General features: G+C 49.8%; 1 protein-coding gene and 1 long non-coding RNA gene across 2 annotated transcripts in view; one reads left to right on the top strand and one right to left on the bottom strand.

Annotated features, from left to right (window-relative positions):
* ZDHHC8 (zDHHC palmitoyltransferase 8) overlaps positions 1-19,451 on the top strand; it is a 242,186-nt gene that overhangs the window by 2,057 nt on the left and 220,678 nt on the right. The gene's annotated exons all lie outside the window — the stretch shown is intronic.
* Positions 10,506-15,586, bottom strand: LOC142818492 (uncharacterized). The gene is made up of 3 exons (XR_012895983.1): positions 15,313-15,586; positions 14,575-14,722; positions 10,506-10,544 (listed from the first exon to the last, which is right to left on the bottom strand). It is a non-coding gene; the product is annotated as an uncharacterized LOC142818492 (long non-coding RNA).

The raw sequence follows: 19,451 nt of genomic DNA on the forward strand, positions 1-19,451 counted from the left end.
TCTGTGCTAAAAGAAGTATTCTTAATTCTCTATTAGGAGAGAACAAGGTTTTTTTTAAAGTCACATTTAATCTGTTATATGCATCTAAATCTGGTTATTCCTACTGTTATTGAACAAGTCCATTCAGACAAATAATCTTTTAGGCCCTCATGGTATTGCATCTTGAATCAAGCGAGGAGCAATTTAAATGTACTTGTTACAGTTGTTAGTAGGCTTCCAGTACACTTCACTTTTCTGAGAATAGTTTTAGTACCAGACACACCCTTGCCAGCTATTGGAAAGTTGGTTTATAATAAGGAGTAAGTAGGTGTGAATGGACAGGGTTTATATTGTCCTTGCCAGATAAACACTTGCACAAACAAGATCTCTTAAATAATTGGCTTTCCATTTTGCACTAGCTTTTCAATAAATATTTATCTTGGAATACTAACAAGCTGTTGGACTTGCATTGGATAAATTAAGATACCTTAAATGTTTGGCTTCCCCAACAACTCTCTCACAACATTAGGTGGCTGGTTTTAAACTTTTTTTTTCCCCCAGAATATCTGCAAGGCTTGAACTATGAACCAAATCTCCTTTTTTGACTTTATTGGAGCTCTGATTTACACCAGCTGAGGAACTGATCCTAAATGGCTAAATCTTAGCAAGACTGGATTTATGAATGTTTTATCTGTTGCAGAGCTCCAGTTTTAAGATTGTCTATTTCCTTATTTAAAACATTCAATTCTTAAAGCAGATACTCCTGTGACATGAACTTCAGTATCCTGCCAAGTAACAGATTGAGGTCAGAAAGCAAATATGCTTGTGTACTACACCAAGTTAGCATATAAATCTGTAGGACACTCTAATCCAGTGCTGGGCAAAATATGGCCCGGGGCCAGATGCAGCCCGCCAAGCCACCAGATCCAACCCACAGACCACCCTGCCGGGACCCTCAAACGCAGATTAAAACACAGTCCCTGCAGCTCTCTGCTCTGTAGGGAGGGGCAGGCTTTGTGCAATCTCCTTGCCCCCAGCCCAATCATCAGTTCCTATTGGCCGGAAACAACCAGCCAATAAGAACTGACCTCAGCCAATCTCTTAGCTCCGATTTGACTGGAATCGGAGATGAAAGATTGGCCTAAGACTGGTGCAGCTTCCCCCACCAGGAGCTGAGAGCCACGTGGAGGGAGCAGTCTACATTTTCAAGCAGGCTGGGCTGCAATAGGCAGGGAGCCCAGCCTGCCTTGGCTGTACTGCAGCCTGCTGGCCAGGAGACACTTAGGTAAACTCCTAACCAGAGCCTGCCTCTGGCACCCCGACCCCTTCTGTGCCCCAACTCCCTCCCCCAGGTCACCATCCAAACCCTCTACACCTCCTAACCCAGGTGACAACTCCCTCACAGATCTTATACCCCCTTCTACATTCCTCCCCCAGGCCAGAACCCTGTCCTGCACCTATACTCCCACGCTGACCCTATACCCCAATCCCTTGACCCAGGTCATAACCCCCTCTTCCAACCAAACACACTCTCAGATCCCAGACTGTCTCCTGCACACCCGTCCCTTACTCCATGCACCCTTCTGCTCCCAACCTAAAACCTAGACCCTGCACTCCCTGCGCAGAAAAGTGCAGCCCTTGACCATTTACCAAAACATTGAAGTGGCCTCCTACTAAAAATTATTGCCCACCCCTGCTCTAATCAGGATCTTAAACTTATTTGTAATGAGAGGGTCTGATTTAAAGCTAGGTAAAGTATAGTTTGATTAAATCAATTAATCACATCCAAGCCTCTTATTGAACTTCTATACAGAAAATATTTTTCTCTGAGTGACCTGAGGCATAAGAGGACACCGGCTTGCACTGGTGCAGAGATTCTGGATCTCACTGAGGTCTGAGGGGAGGAGACAAATATCCAGGATCTCCACACCAGCAGGCATAATGCTGAGGTCTACGACTGCCAGCCTGGCCCAAAAGGGGCACAGTAGGACCCTGGATCAGATGCAGATGAAAATCAAGGAACTCTAGCAGTCCTACACCAAGACTGCAGAGCAAAGTTCCTGCTCTGGGGCAGCACTGAACACCTGCTGCTTTTATGAGAAGCTGGATGCCATCCTGGGTGGGGCAGTGGTCACTTCCCCCTGCTCCATTGTCATTGACTCTGGCCAGGACATGCCCAGCATCAGCCTCCATGAGGGCGGGGTCAAGGAGGAGCATGCTTAGCTGCCTCGTTTTCTCCTCTCCTCCCCCCCCCCCCCCCACACACAGATTCCTGCTCTGGCTGGCAAATTCCCGTGCCTGCTTGTTCCTGGGCTATGGGGATATCTCCCAGGGCTTGCATAATCCCAATGAAGGCTCTTCAGGTGAGTTCTATCACTTTCCCTATACAGCCTGTGCACACGAAATGCCAGTCCAAAGCACACAGCCACATGACGCTTTCATACAGGAACTTCACTCCTTCTCAGAAGGTTCCTGCACAGGCCTGCCTTACTCCAGACTCCGTGGTGGGACACCTTCCCATGACAAGCCACCGTGAAGGAGGCTGGAGTCATGGACACACACAGCCATGCTGCACATGAAACAGGGTCATGCTTGTATTCAGGCACCATCTGCTCTTAGTCAAGCGTGGTGATATGGAGGAGACCGATCCTCTTCATGGGAACCTGTCAGCAGGGAGGAAGCAGAGGGGTACCCAGTAGCACTCTCTGGCAAGTGGCCTCTGCTGCTCTCACATACCTCCCCAAAATCACCCACCTTTTCCTCCAGTGTGCAGGGGTACAAGTTCTCTCTCTGCAGGACACTGCTAGTGCCAGACCTGGTGAGTGCTGGACATAGTAGGAAGCTGAGCTGCTTCATCCTCCTCTCTTCCCCTCCTTTCCCCTGCCCCTGACTCCTGGTCTTGCTGGCAAATTCCCATGCCTGCTTGTCACTGGGCTATGGGGATAGTAACTCTCTCCTGGGAGGTCAGTGCTCTGAAGTAAAGTGCTTACTGTTTAGGCACATCATCATTGTCTGAACTGAGACTTTGGTGTTGACTCAGATTAGGGCTCAGTATCTCCTGGGATGACTGCCCTTGTTACTTTTCTTCACAGCTGGCTAGCTGTGAGCATGGTGCATCCACCAGCTCTGACACCATCAGCATGACTCACAGGTGGAAGCATTCTCTCAGCAGGTCCTTGCAGGTTTACCTGGACTACTACTGTTCCCTCATTGAGAGCAGTGTTAGAAACAATTTAAAAAGGGATACAGAAAAAGACAGGATATCTTATTGTCTTTATATAAATCTATGGTACTTCCACATCTTGAACAGTGTGTGCATATATGGTTGCTTCATCTTAAAGATATATTGGCACTGGAAAAGTTTGAGAAAGGGCAACAAAAATGACTAGGAGTTTGGAATAGGTGCCATATGGAGAGAGATTAAAAAGACTGGGCCTTTTTTCAGTTTAGAAAAGAGGAGACTGGAGTAGGGGTGAAGATATGATAGAGGTCTATAAAACCATGACCAGTATGGAGAAAGTGAACGAGGAAAAGTTCTTCTGATGATGTCCCCATGGGTGCTCCACTATTGTTGGAAGGTGCTCCTCAGATCATAGTCAGCAACTCCAGCATTTGTGTTACAACGGAAACTTAATGTAGCGTGGAGCTGGACAGGGAGACATAGCGGCGGCAAAGGTTGGGTGTTCTCAACATCAGCTGATTATACGTGAATGCTCTCAGCTTGGCCAGTGTGGTTAGGCAGTGGTGCCTGTGCTGCAGTCTGGCGGGGAAGGTATCCATGTTGGTGTTGGCACATCAGAAGGTGGTGCTAAAGTCTTGTGGGGCTGTTTGACAGATGGTTCCCTATCATCCCTGGTGCTGAGTGTTGCAGTGCTGCTTGTGGCAGTGCTGTGGCTTGCCAATACAATCTCTCTGGCACTGAGTGTGTGAGCTCTGAGCGAGTGTGGGGTGCTGTTGTAGCTGCGCTTGTTAGAGACCTCAGCACCGAGTTGTCTGCAGTGCCTGGCACGTTCCCACTGGCTAGACTGGTGGAGCAGTTCAGGGCCAATGACCTCACTGGGGAAACCTTCACCATGCGATGTTTGAGGTGAGGAAGATACAGATCTGTGTTTTGACTGGTCCCCTGGGAACTGCAGGTTACAGAGGCCTGAGGCTGCTCTGTGGGCTGCAGACCCTACTCAAAAAGAATCGTATGGATCCGAAGCTCCCAGTCCTTTCTAGCTCTTGTCATAAGGCTCTGGCAGTAATTGTATTTTTTGGGGGGTGAGAGTCCTGCAAACAGCAAGTCCCCCAAACAAAAAACATGCCTGTCCGAGGCCAGAATAGGGTCATTATACCGACTGCACTTATTAAAGCCACTGTGAGGCGGTCCATTAGGGCCAAAGTGCTTAAATACCAAAAACAAACTAGCCATGAACAACTAAGTCTAAGGTTGGAGTGGTTACAAAACTGAAATAGTAACGGGAAAAACTGTTTCAAGAGAGTGAACACCTGAGGTGAGAGAGGAGCTTCATCTATGACGAAGGTGGTTAGCTGAAAGGGGGAGCCAGGTTGTGCAGACAGGGCAGCAAACTGCCAATAGCAAGAGCCACCTTCAGCACATGCGGAGCCTGGCTCATAACTGCTAAAAAAAACCTCCAAACTGTGGCTCAAGGGATAACCTGTTACCAACAGTGGAGCACCCATGGGGTGGGGGAACACCTTGAAGAATAGTTGTTACTGCAAAGGGTGAATAACTTCCTTTTATTTACTTGTTCCCATAACATAAGAACTAGGGGTCACCAAATGAAATTAATAGGCAACAGGTTTAAAACAAAAGGACGTTTTTCTTCACTCAGCACACAGTTAACCTGTGAAACTCCTTGCCAGAGGGCATGAAGACCAGGACTTTAACAAGGTTCAAAAAATAACTACATAAATTCATGAGGTTAGGTCCATCAATACTTAATAAGCCAGAATGGGTAGGAATGGTGTCCCTCGCTTTTGTTTGTCAGGGTTCGGAAATGGATGACAGGAGAAAGATAACTTGGTTACCTGTTTCTGTTCACTCCCTCTGGGGCATATGGCATTGGCCATGGTTGGAAGACAGGATACTGGGCTAGATGGACCTTTGATCTGACCCAGTATGACCATTCTTATGTGCAGGAGTGGCCCGAGGCTGGTTGCAGCAGCTGGCGCCCCAGGAAAGCGGCACAATTGGTGCCCCCGCCTGCACGGCTGTCAATGGCCATGATGTCATCACTGGGTGCCTTGTGGCATCGTCATTAGGTGCCCGGGCCAGAGGCACTCTAGGCAGTTGCCTAGGCTCACGGGCCGCCCCTGCTTGTGTGTGCCAACAGCAGGCCACCAACTGCAAGGAGTGCCAGACTGACCATGGTAGCTGAGGAAAGCCATGTGGGAACAGTTGTCACACCAGCACAAGGCCAGTGCTCCTCAATTACATCTGTTATGGAGTGCATGGCCATATGTATGGAGCAGTCCTCCAGCCACCTCCCCACATGTGCCCCCACTCCCTTGGTTTCTCCTCAGGGTCTACTGGGGCCTGTGAAAATCGGGTGCCTGGGAGATCTCACCACCACAAGCCTCCCAAGGTACCTAAGGAGTCACGAGTCCCAACTCCATCCCTGAGTCCCCCCTCCCTGGTTCTTTCCTCAATCCTTCCGCTGGTGTATATTCCCCAAATAAAAAATGAAAGTTTTTTTCAAAACAAAAAGGCTTCTTTATTTGGTTTGAACTTGAGGGAGAAGGTTGGAAGGGAGGGGGAGTGGGAGGAAAGGTACATGGGGGCAATGCAAAGGCCCCTTGTGGGGAGCCCTGGGGGTAGTCTCACAAGTGGCCTTGGCTGAAATTCTTCCTCAGGCTTCTCAGATGAACACCACCCCCACTGTGCTCTTCAAATGGCAGTGGTGTCTGGCTGCTCATCAGCCCTGGCCACCTGCTCTCCCTCTTCCTCCCTCTCCTCTCTTCCCTCCCCGCCCCCCCCAAATCTTGGCAAGAAAGTCTCCCCCTTGCTCACAGTTGTTGTGGAGCACATAGCAGGCTCATACCATATAAGGGAAGTTCTGATTGCTGAGGTCCAGATGGGTGAGGAGACTCTTGAAACTCCCTTTTAGGCAGTTGAAGGCACCCCCCATCACCATGTAGCACCTGCTGAGCCTGGCATTGAAATGCTCCTTAGTAGGGTCCAGAAATCCTAAGTAGGTCTTCAGCAGCAAGGGGGAAGCTGCATTGCCCATAATGCACATGGTCATGTCCACGTCCCAACCCTGGTGATGTAATTGGGAGGAGAGGGGGAGTGCCGGTGTGCATCCTCTGGAATAGGTTTGAGTTCCAGAAGATGTAGGCATCGTGTGCCTTCCCTGACCCACTAATGTAAATGTCCATAAACCGGCCCTAGCGGTCCACCAGAGCTTGCAGCACCATTGAAAAGTACCCTTTCTTTTGACGTAGTTGGAGGCACAGTGGTCAGCAGCCAGGATAGGGATGTGGGTGCCATCTATGGCCCTCCACAGTTGGGGAAGCCCATGGTGGCAAAGCCAGCAACAATGGGGTCAACATTGCCCAGATTGTTGACCCTCCACAGCAGAATTGTGTTGATGGCCTTGACCACCTATAGAATCATAGGGTTGGAAGAGACCTTGGAAGATCAGAGTTCAACCCTCTACCCAAAGCAGGACCAATCCCAACTATATCTTCCCAGCCAGGGCTTTGTCAAGCCAGGAGTGGAAAAATCTCTAGGGATAGAGACTCTACTACCTCCCTGGCTAGCCCCATTCCAGTCAGTGCTTCACCATCCTTCCTAGTAAAATAGTCAAACCTGTATGAGCACGGCCCCGACCGTGTGGATCTTCCTATATCAAAGTGGTTTCCCATAGAGTGGTAGCTGTCTGGTGTTACAAGCTTCCATAGGGGGATGATGGTGTGATTCCGCAGGGGTATAGCAGGTTTCATCTAGGTGTCCTGTAGCCTGAAGGCAGGGGGGAACCACTCACAGAGCTCCAGGAACATGGCCTGCAATGTGTGGAAGTACTGGAGCCACTGTTGGTTGTCCCAGCACTGCAGTATGATACAGTCCCACCAGTTAGAACTAGTCTCCTACACCAGAAGTCTCATTCCATGGTGTGCAGGGGATGGAAGAGAATTTGGTGCATCAGGAGTGCCAGGGCCTGCGTAAAGAGGTTGCCCCAGTCTGTGCTGGTCATCATGCTCCTGAATCACCATATAGGAAATTTGGACAAACTGTGCCATGAGGTACAACACAAGGCCCATGAGCCTGGCACTGCTTTGCAGCATCTCTGGCTCCGTGCTGGGATGTCCACAAGGGCAACCACAGCTTGTGGCGTGAGTTTGGTGTGCCACAGGGGTGTTGGCAGTGGAGAAGTGATTTCTGAGACACTGCTTTAGAGTGAAGCCCCTTTAAGCATAAGTCTCAGCTACTTCCTGTATTGACTTGCTGGAACTAACTGCTCTCCCAGTGCCTTCTCCAGAGTGCTTATGGGGGCTTTAAATTCAATGCAGGCTCCAATCAGTGTGGACATGCTATTTCAATGGTGCCTTGTAGTGTGGCTGCGTGATTTCAAAATAGTTATTTTGGGAGCTATTATTTCAAAAAACTTATTTTGAAATAGTTTCCTAGCGTAGATATGCCCTACATTAGACAATGATAGCTGTGGCATATTTTGAGACCCAAAAGACACATTTTACAAATAATAAATGATTGTGCCCTGATATATCTGTACCTCCAAGAGGATGTCTGATGTTGGTTATATGATACTTTAACAAATTCCCTTCCATCCTTTCACCGTGCAATTTCTTTCAAATACCCAAAACAAGATCTTGCTATCCCGTGTGCTAACAACTTCAGAATTGTTTTGCCTGTATGTGCTGGATTGTGAAATCCTTGGGACACCAAGGCCGTGTCTACACTGCACCCCTTTTCCGGAAAAGGGATGCAGATGAGACAAGTCGGAATTGCAAATGAAGCAGGGGATTTAAATATCCCCCGCTTCATTTGTATAAACATGGCTGCCGCTTTTTTCCGGCTCGGGGCTTTGCTGGAAAAAAACGCCAGTCTAGACGGGGATCTTTCGGAAAATAAAGCCTTTTCCGAAAGGTCCCTTATTCCTGATTTTAAGAGGAATATTATTATTAATTCCCATAAAGGAGTGCCAGATCTTCACCCACCCTGCTGAGCTTTATTTGTGTAATGTCATGTCTTATTTAGTAGATCATAAATCTTGTGAGGATGTTACCATCTTTGGAAAGGGATTGCCAATATTTCCTCTCGGTTTCGTTTTTTAAATTTTTCAACATTGACTTAGTTCTGGCTCAAAGCTCAAATATTTCATTTTTTCTCTGAAACTGTTTCCTGATGAAAGGGCAACACTGCTTCATATGTAAAGATCAACCTTGGTCACATCCTGAAGTTATGCCAGTCTAATCTCCACTATAAATGCAACTATGGCATTGGAAGATTGTTGCTGTCAACATGGCATCATTCAGGGAGTGATTTTCCTACACAAATGGAAAACCCCCTTGTTTTTGTGTAGGCTTCATATACACTATTGGGTTGTGCCCACATATCTATTAGTGATAAACTTGTGTTGGTTAAAGTCTGAGTGGTGCAGACATACCCTTAAGAGAATACTTTTGAAGTTGCTACAAAATTAGGGTTGCTTTGCTAGGCTAATGTTAGAAGGGTACAGTCAGTTTGGAAAGAAAATCAGTTCAGTTTGATAATGCGTTAGCCAGTGTAGTTGCAAGTAACATAGAATCATAGAGCTGAAGAGATCTCAGGAGGTCATCAAGTCCAGCCTCCTGCCCAAGGCAGGACCAATCCCAACTAAATCAACCCAGCCAGGGCTTTGTCAAGCCAAGACTTAAAAATCTCTAGGGATGGAGATTCCACCACTTCCCTAGCTAACCCATTCCAGTGCTTCACCACCCTCCTAGGGAAATCGTTTTTCCTAATATCCAACCTAGACCTCTCCCACTGTAACTTGAGACCATTTCTCCTTGTTTTGCCATCCATCACTACTGAGAACAGCTTTTCTCCATCCTTTTTGGAACCTCCCTTCAGGAAGTTGAAGGCTGCTATCAAATCCCCCCTCACTCTTCTCTTCTGCAGACTAAACAAACCCAAATCCCTCAGTCTCTCCTGATAGGTCATACGCTCCAGCCCCCTAATCATTTTGGTTGCCCTCCGCTGGACCCTCTCCAATGCGTCCACATCCTTTCTATAGCCTTCTTGGCTACAAGGGCACACTGTTGACTCATATCCAGCTTCTCATCTACTGTAATCCCCAGGTCCTTTTCTGCTGAACTGCTACTTAGCCATTCAGTCCCCAGCCTGTAACAATGCTTGGGATTCTTCCATCCCAAGTGCAGGACTCTGCACTTGTCCTTGTTGAACCTCATCAGATTTCTTTTGGCTCAGTCCTCTAATCTGTCCAGGTCACTCTGGACTCCATCTCTGCCCTCCAGCTTATCTACCTCTTCCCCTAGCTTAGTGTCATCTGCAGATTTGCTGAGGGTGCAATCCAGGTCATTAATAAAGATGTTGAACAAAACCGGTCCAAGAATTGATCGTTGGGGCACTCCGCTAGAAACCGACCCCCAACCTGACATCGAGCCATTGACCACTACCCGTTGGGCCCGACAGTCTAGCCAGCTTTCTATCCATCTTACAGTCCATTTATCCAATACATACTCCCTTAACTTGCTGGCAAGAATATTGTGGGAGACGGTATCAAAAGCTTTGCTAAAGTCATGGTATATCACATCCACTGACTTTCTCATATCCACAGAGCCAGTTACCTCATCATAGAAGCTAACACAAAATTACTAGAAATGAAATAAGTTAGCAGGGAACTCTATTTCCTTGTCAGTTTATTTGTTTATAATCATTGGTTTCCTCGATCACCTCTTGGCTCAGTGCATGCTGGTCTCCCAGCCCTACCTTTGCTGGTTACTAGTAACAACTGAAAGAGGAACACACATCAGAGGAAAAAGGTTGGCTCAAGCATCTTGAGTGTTGTTTTCATGCTGCCTGATATCACACTTAAACGTCATTGGGAAGCAGTGTTTCCTGTTAAATGAGCTTCAGGGGTTTGCCGAGTTACTCTGTTACAGAAAAAAAACAGCAAGCAAATGGTCTGGTAGCACTTTATAGACTAACAAAACATGTAGATGGTATCCTGAGCTTTCGTGGGCACAGCCCACTTCTTCAGATGACTGGAAGAAGTGGGCTGTGCCCACAAAAGCTCATGATACCATCTACATATTTTGTTAGTCTATAAAGTGCTACCAGACTATTTACTTGCTGTTTTTTTCCCCCTGCTAAATGGGTGCTTCTCCTTCGAGTGGTCCCCGTGGGTGCTCCACTCTGGGTACTGGTGCGTCCTCGCGCCGGCGACCGGAGACTTTTCTAGCTGTTTCTGCCGCGGCGCGCAGGCGCCGTGGCGCCCTCTAGTGTTGTTCGAACTGAAGGGCGCCTGCACGCGCGCGGCTCCTCTGTTCCTTCTTTACCGTCCTCGGCAGCAGACGGAGCTCTCTCTCTGCCAAATCTGTCAGAGAAAAACAGTTAAAATTATCGTTTTTACCCCCCTCTTTCCTCATTATCCAAGTTCTTAGACCCCCCCTAACCAGTTAAACCAAAAAAAAAAAAAAAAAAAAAGTTTTTCCCCGGTTGCGGTTCGCCGCTTGTTCCCCAGCCCTTCATGCCCGGCTCGCCAGGCTTTAAGCGCTGCGAATCATGTCGGGACGCCATGCCGGCGTCCGACGGACACTCTGCGTGCATTAAGTGTCTGGGGGAGGCACACCAGACGCAGAAGTGCCAGCACTGCTCTAAGCTAACAGCCAGAGCGCAACGTGACAGAGCCAACAGACTCACGACTCTCTTATACGAGAAGTCGCTCCGTCCCTCCTCAGACGACTCGCCTCAGCAAGCTAAGGGTATGGAGAAAGATCAGCCTCCTACCCATTCTTCCTCCACGACACCAAAATCTGCTCTTCCTCCGGCCTCAGCTATGTCCTCAGGATCGCCGGTGAGCACTATGGACATGCCGGGAACCTCCGGTGCGCCGCGGTCTAAGACGCAGGCACCGCATAAGAGAGCTCATTCTGAGCCGAATCAAAAGGCAACGGCACCGGCCGCTTCGGCACCTAAGCCGTCATCGGCTCCGACGGCACCGTCTATGGAGCGCTCGGTACCGAAACAACACCTAACGGCACCGGGCCCTGCACTGAAGAAAGCCCGCACCGAAAGCCTATCCAGTAAAACCTCGGTGCAGAGAGGTACGTCGGCACCGACATCACCGCCGAAACCGCACCGCTCGGCACCCTCTCAAAGCCGAAGCCGGTACCGATCCCCGGTGCGGAGTCACACCTCGTCGGCACCGCCATCCCCGGCTTCCTCCATCCATTCTACCAGATCACACCATTCTTCAGCTAGTGGCATCGGAACCGAACCTAGAAGCAGATTCTCATCACAACATTCCAGCCCGTCTCAAAGACTTCCATCCTGGCAAATGCCTGCGGTTCAGTACGCATACCCTCCCCCCCCGCACCAATGGTATCCACACCAATACCCATATCCACCACCGCCATACGCCACACAATGGCAACCGTGGAGTCCACACCCAAAGAGGTCTCACCACCGACCCTCATCTACAGTCTCTAGGCCACCTCCAGCCTCTCCTCCTGCTACCACATCAGCTACAGAGCCAAACTCTCCTGCTCCTTCAGATGGCCATGATTCACTTTCTGACGGCGAGACCAGATCTCCGATGCATAACTCCTCTTCCTCCCCAGACGAAGCGGTCACCACTGATGCCCCACCGTCGGGAGATGACACTAAAAAGTTTCAAGAGCTCTTTAAACGAGTAGCACTAGCTCAAGAAAAAGATCTTCAGGAGGTCCAGGTCAAACAATATCGACTTCTCCGCTCACTTCAACCCCCAACAGCTACCAGAATCGCCATCCCGATGGATGAGGCTATTATGGACCCAGCCAACAACATTTGGCAAACGCCAGCGTCCATTACACCAACAAACAAGAGAGTAGACCGCAAATATTTTATCGCTCCCAAGGATATGGACTTTCTGTTCACCCATCCACCCCCTAACTCCCTGGTAGTAGATTCGGTCCGACACAAGGGTAAACAGCCTAATTTAAGATCAACCCCACAAGACAGGGATCACAAAAAGGTGGACATTATGGGCCGAAAGGTCTATTCTTCTTCCACACTACTCCTTAGAGCGGCCAATTATACCGCTATGCTGGCAGACTATGATAATGCCAATTACGCGAAGCTCCAGGACCTTCTTCAACATCTCCCGGAGCATAAACGCCCAACCCTCCGTAGCATTATGCAGGAGGGCCTGGCCATTTCACGCACAGCTTTACAGTCAGCCATGGACGTGGCAGACACTGCGGCTCGAATTACAGCCTCCGCAATAGTCCTACGCCGAATGTCATGGCTACAACCCTCTGGCGTCCCTAGGGACCTTCAACAAAAGGTCGAGGATTTACCCTTTGATCGCACCAATCTATTTGCATCCAAGACCGATGAGGTGCTACATTCTATGAAGGACTCCCGTACAACCCTTAGAACTCTAGGAATGTACACTCCTCCTTTTAGAAGGAATAGATATCAGCCTTACCAACGACCCAGGGAACCATTCCGTCAACAGCCCAAATACGATTTCCGTAAACAAAGACCACTTCGCCGTAGACCTCAGCGTCAACAGCAACATGCCACACCTCATCCCCCGGCTGGCAAGCAGCAGGTTTGAAGGCCTGGTCGAGAGCCAGGAGGCCAATCCGTCGACCCTCCCGATAGCTACCCTACAATTTCACTACCCCCTCCGAGCCTTTTTCCACCAATGGTCCCTCATTACCTCGGACAAGTGGGTTTTGAATCTAGTCCAGTCTGGCTACGTCATCCCCTTTACCTCTACCCCGCCCAAAAACCCTCCTACCCTTCCCTCTTTCAGGGACCCCTCTCACGAAACCGTACTCCTACAGGAAGTCTCACGCCTCATTCAACTGGGCGCAGTAGAACACGTACCAACACAATTCTGCGGCCGGGGATTCTACTCGACGTACTTCCTAACCCAGAAGAAGACAGGAGGCTGGCGTCCCATTTTAGATCTCAGGCGCCTCAACAAATACATCACATACCACCGTTTCAAGATGGTTACCCTTTCAACTATCATTCCCTCTCTCGACCAACACGATTGGCTTTCGGCTCTCGACCTTCAAGACGCGTACTTCCATATTACAATTCATCCTGCTCACAGACGCTTTCTACGATTTATAGTGGGTACCCAACATTACCAATACAGAGTACTCCCGTTTGGCCTTTCTACGGCTCCCAGGGTATTCTCCAAGACTCTATCAGTCGTAATGGCCTTTCTCCGACGCCAAGGCATCATAATATTTCCATACCTGGACGATTGCCTCATAAAAGCTGCGTCTTTCCAAGAAGCAAAGGCCATGACAGACACCACAATAGACCTCCTACTCAGTCTCGGGTTCCACATAAATTACGCAAAATCCACTTTGCGTCCCACACAGAAACTGGAATTCATAGGCGCCCTCCTCGATACAATCACAGCAAGGGCCACTCTTCCCGATCACAGGTTCGCAACGATATGCGACCTTGTCCGAGCAACACAGGCGGCACCTACTGTCACGATCCGCCATTGCCTCAAAATCCTAGGGCACATGGCCTCTACGACTTACGTCGTCAATCTCGCCAGACTCCACATGAGGCCCCTTCAGTCCTGGCTCGCTACGGTATACAAACCCTTCAGAGACCAAATGAGCAAGCATGTTGCGATCCCACCTCGCGTTATCAATTCCATGCTCTGGTGGACAATCCCTCGAAACATGCTACACGGTGTCCCCTTTCAACGTCCAGCGTCTACTTTAACACTCATAACAGACGCATCACTCATGGGATGGGGGGCTCATCTGGGAACCATCACAGCCCAAGGCAAATGGTCGTTCGTAGAGCAAGCACTCCACATCAACATTCTCGAGCTACGGGCAGTCAGATACGCATGCCAGCATTTCACTCAGCACATAGCTCACAAGACCATCACCATTATGACGGACAATACCACATGCATGTATTACATCAACCGTCAGGGTGGCGCTCGCTCCCCTTCTCTATGCTCGGAAGCCACCAAATTTTGGACCTGGTGCCTATCCCATGGGGTCACCCCCTCTGCAGTATACCTTCCCGGAATACTCAATGTCACAGCAGACACCTTAAGTCGCACATTCATGGACCAGCACGAGTGGGAGATCGACAAACGCGCCCTCACACCGATCTTCCGTCTTTGGGGCCATCCAGAAGTGGACCTTTTCGCTACAAAGAACAATCGCAAGTGCCACCTCTACTGCTCCAGGGGAGCCCTGGGCAGGAATTCCCTCGGAGACGCCCTTTCCATCGCATGGAACGCCTCCCTCCTCTACGCCTTTCCCCCCCTCCCACTCCTGCACAGAGTCCTAGACAAGATCAGATTGAGTCAGGCACGCGTGATTTTGGTGGCACCTGCTTGGCCCAGATGAACATGGTATCCTTACCTCCTCAAAATGATGATAGCAGAACCGTATCCCTTCCCTCCACGCTGCGACCTCCTCTCACAAGATCACGGTCAAACCCTTCACCCGGACATCACCAGGCTGAAGCTCCACGCTTGGCTCCTTCATGGCTCCATGATGCCGAAACTGCCTGCTCAGAACAAGTAAGACACATATTAATTAATAGTCGCAGACGCTCTACTAGGAAGACCTACCGCTACAAGTGGACACGTTTTTCCCTATGGTATGCTCAGACTCATGCAGACCCACCACACCTTGCTCCAATACATGACTTATTGGACTACTTACTCTCTCTGAAACATTCCGGTCTAGCACTTAGTACTATTAAGGTCCATGCCGCAGCCATAGCAGCTTTCCACCATCACCCTCCAAGCTCTTCTTTCCTCGCTGACCCAATAACCAAGCGCTTCTTCAAAGGCCTGCAGAACACCTTTCCTCCGGTTCGTCCGCCAGTCCCCATTTGGGACCTGAACCATGTCCTCAAAAGCCTCACAAAACCCCCGTTCGAGCCGATAGCAACCTGCTCGTTCTCTCATTTGTCGATGAAGGTGGCTTTCCTAGTCGCCATCACCTCCAGTAGGAGGGTGAGTGAGCTTGCAGCTCTGATGGCTGACCCCCCATATACTGTGTTTTTACAGGACAGGGTGGTACTTAGACCCCACCCTAAGTTCCTACCCAAAGTACTCTCTCCCTTCCACGTGAATGAACCCATACACTTACCTGCATTCTTTCCTAAACCACACACTGAACCGTCCCACGCCGTGTGGCACACTCTCGACGTCCGACGAGCTTTGGCGTTTTACATAGATCGCACGAGACCATGGCGGGCCTCGCCTAGACTCTTCATCTCATACGCGGATAGATCTAAGGGACAAGCAGTCTCATCTCAAAGAATCTCTAAATGGATTACATCCTGCATCAAGACCTCTTATACTTTATATAACAAAGATTTACCTGGACTTATCACAGCTCATTCCACTAGAGCAGTGGCTGCCACGACCGCTTTTCTCCATAATGTGCCATTACAAGACATTTGCAACGCCGCTACCTGGTCATCCGACCATTCCTTTGCACAACACTATGCTCTCTCCACCTCGATAGCATCTTCTATGGCGGTTGGGCAAGCAGTGCTGTCTACAGTTACTACCACACGGCTCCAAACCCACCTCCGCGAGCCGACAACTGCTGTGTAGTCACCCAGAGTGGAGCACCCACGGGGACCACTCAAAGGAGAAGAAAGAGTTACTCACCTTGTGCAGTAACGGTTGTTCTTCGAGATGTGTCCCCGTGGGTGCTCCACTACCCTCCCTCCTTCCCCTGCTTGGAGCCTGATGCTCTGGTGGGTAGAGAAGGAACGGAGGAGCCGCGTGCGCGCAGGTGCCCTTCAGTTCGAACAACACTAGAGGGCGCCACGGCGCCTGCGCGCCGCGGCAGAAACAGCTAGAAAAGTCTCCGGTCGCCGGCACGAGGACGCACCAGCACCCAGAGTGGAGCACCCACGGGGACACATCTCGAAGAACAACCGTTACTGCACAAGGTGAGTAACTCTTTCTTATATGGCCACTAAGAGATTCAGATGCTACTCAGCTGATTAGTAGAGTGCCCATAGTTAGGTTTTTGTTTCCATTGTCTCAGTGCCTATAAAAAAAAAAAAACCTTATTCTTCTTTGAGCGGTGTCCCGTGGGTGCTCCACTATAGGTGTCGGGCTTGTCCTAGCGCCGCAGTTCGGAGATCTTTTTAGCCGTAGTCCGCCGGACCACGCATGCGCTCGCGCGGGTCGTGTCTTTTCGCGCCTTTCTTGTGCGCGTGGTCCGGCGCCCGCCAGTTCCTCCTGACCGTCCTCGGCCGCGGACGGAGTTAACGTGCTCTCCTCAGAATCCTGTCAGGATAGAGAGAGAGGCTTTATATTATAAATTCTAGTTACTTAGTTATATAGTATTTGTTAGTTTGTTCTTCATAGCTGTAGTCAAAAAAAAAATTTTTTTTTCTTTGTTCCTTGTATATAGTTAGTCAGCATGCCGGCCTCACCTGGTTTCAAGAAATGTGAGACTTGCTGGGAGGCAATGCTGGCATCCGATGGCCACTCCCGTTGCATATGTTGTCTCGGGGAGGGCCATATACCTCAAAAGTGCCTGCATTGCTCGAAACTCACGGCCAGAGCACGGCGGGATAGAGACATGCGGTTAAAAATGCTTTTGTTCGACAAGGCCTTACAGCCTCAGGGCTCTGATGAGCCGACGGCAGCCACTTCCAAAACCATCACCAAGCGGGCGAAGAAGAGACCTTCCCTGTCTCCGTCGCTACCCCTCACTCGAGCTGACGCGACATTGAGAGAACGAGCCCTTACCACCAAAAGTGGTTCGGGCAATCCGAAGATAAGCCGCAGCAAATCAGCTCCTACTCCCTCAGTATCTTCGCTGACTTCATCTGCCAAGGTCCCGTCTCCAACACAAATCTCTCTGACGGGACGCCCTGCGGCTCCCCAGTGCTCTCCTACACCGAGACGCTCCCATGGGGCAAGCCCCTCTTCGGTGTCTAGGCACTCGCCTGTACCGAACCCGACTCTCGCTCCACAACGCTTCCCTGTCTTGAGCCACTCATTGGCACCAAGACCTTTGCCGACACTGAGTCGCTCTCTGACCCTGAGGCACTCACCAGCACGGGGACGACCGCTAGAACCAAGAGGTTCACCGGCACCGAGACGCTCTCCGGTCAGGAGGCGCTCGCCGGCACTGAAGCCATCGGTACCGAGGCGATCACTGGCACCGAGGTGTTCTCCTGTGTGGAGGCGCTCGCCGGCACCGGGGCGCTCGCTGGCATCAAGGCGCTCACTGGCAATGGAACGGTCGATGGTGTCGAGACGTTCACCAGCACCGACACGTTCTCCGGTGCCGTCCCCACCTGCGGGCGACGGATCCGGGCGGGAGCGACACCGATCACCGGATAGAATTCCTACACCGGCATCATCATCTTCCGACTGTTTTCCATCTTTTCAACATAAGACACAATGCCTACAAAGTCTTTCACCCAGTCCTCACCAGTGGGTGCACCTTACTACGTACGATCACCGGAGTACTCACATAGAGGCTATCACGCGCCATGTCGCTGTCATCATACCAGCCAATCGCGCAGCCATTCCAGCGCTCCCAGGGACAGATCTAGATCGCCTAGGGGATCAGATCGGTCACCATATTCTGCCTACCATACCGGGCGTGACCGATCATACCGGGCTCTCTCCCATACACCGCAACAAGACCGGCACTCCTCATTTTACCACCGACAAGGTGTACCCTCTCCAAGGTCAAGATCTTATTCCCACTCTCCATTACCATGGGAGCGATCTTCTTCACCGTCCCAATCAAGACTGCAGACACCATCTGGCATTCCAGCACAAGCCAAGCAACATGTTACCACGCAAGATGTCTCTTCGGCCCGATCTCCTATGACGAGTCCTCTTGCTCTCCAAATGAAGCAGTTTTTCAGGGTGATACCTCACCCCCTAGACTCCTTCGACCTAGACTCCTCACCCCCTAGACTCACCCCTTCGACCTAGACTCCTCCTGGAAAGGCAATGCCGTGATGACACTGGACTGAGTGGTAAGTATAGTCAGGACCTCCGGGCCCCACCACATCAGGTGATGGTGTAGCCTGCAGACCCAATGGCCTTTTGCGCACAGCTGTGGCCCAGCTGTGTGCCAGTTAGGCTGCACACATCCCATGGATTGCGAGTTGAATACCATTGTTACCCAGCAATGAAACAGTCCTGCAGCCTGAGGCCTACAAGCCCAAACTGACTGACAGAAGCCAGCTGCAGGTTTTTCTCTACTGTGTAGATGTACCTGTAAAAAATGTGGGAGAAATATCTCACATGTCACATGCTGAATTCTCCTGCACATAAGTTTTGGTTTCTTTTAAATATAATGTTCTTCACATCTTGTTAGGCCATGTCCCAGCCAGGGCATAGTGTTTGACTGTTGTCTACAAATTCTTCCAACCAAGTGCATTTAGCTACTGCCAGTGGGTACAAATGACATTTTGAAGAAGTGGGAAAATCACTGCACTGCATTGCTAACATTCGAGCTGAAGAAGATTAAAGATAGACTGCCCTGAACCTCCTCTCCTTGTTTATTTTTATTTCATGTCTAGGTCTCTTTCCTGCAGTGAGCTTCACCCAGACAAACTCCTGTACCTGTATGGAACTTCACTGATTTAAATGGGAATCCATGTAAGCATGGAGGTCTGCATGTGCAAAGCTCACTGCAGAACTGTGGGGTAGGCATGTTAATGGTTAAGGGTGAGGCTTACAGTTAATTGGTAGGGGCTGAACAGCCTGCTGTAGGTGGAGGGCTGCTCCAGCTGTGTGGGGCCCATCATGGGTGGAGGGTACTTCTGTCTGGCGGGAGCTGTCCCCAACTTCAGTAGGTCCTGCACATCACAGGCAGGCGTGCTCCAGCCAGCCCTATTTAATTGGTTAACTGGTTAAACTTAATGTTCTACTTTAACTGGTTAACTAATTAAACAGGAATTTACATCTATACCTAATCAGGAGTTGATGATAAAATATGCAGTGAGCTGTCCCAATTAAGGGGACTTGGTCAGTGTTTAAAATGGTGAAACAATTAATTATGATAGATCTTTTCCAAGAGTCACCTTTCAGAGTGCTGGTAAATGGTTCTTATGCATTCTGATAGGACGACTAGTGTGGATACAGATGTCTTGCAGGAGAGGCTTTTAAATTCCTCTGAAAGTGCTGGGTTGTCTAGCTAGTATAGATCAGTAATCAATGAGTCATTATAATCTTTCTTCATTGGCTGTGAAATGAATTGTCATTGCAGTCCTGTTCCCTGTGGACAGGTGT

This window comes from Pelodiscus sinensis, chromosome 15 (assembly GCF_049634645.1).
Source record: "Pelodiscus sinensis isolate JC-2024 chromosome 15, ASM4963464v1, whole genome shotgun sequence".
Lineage (NCBI taxonomy): Eukaryota > Metazoa > Chordata > Testudines > Trionychidae > Pelodiscus > Pelodiscus sinensis.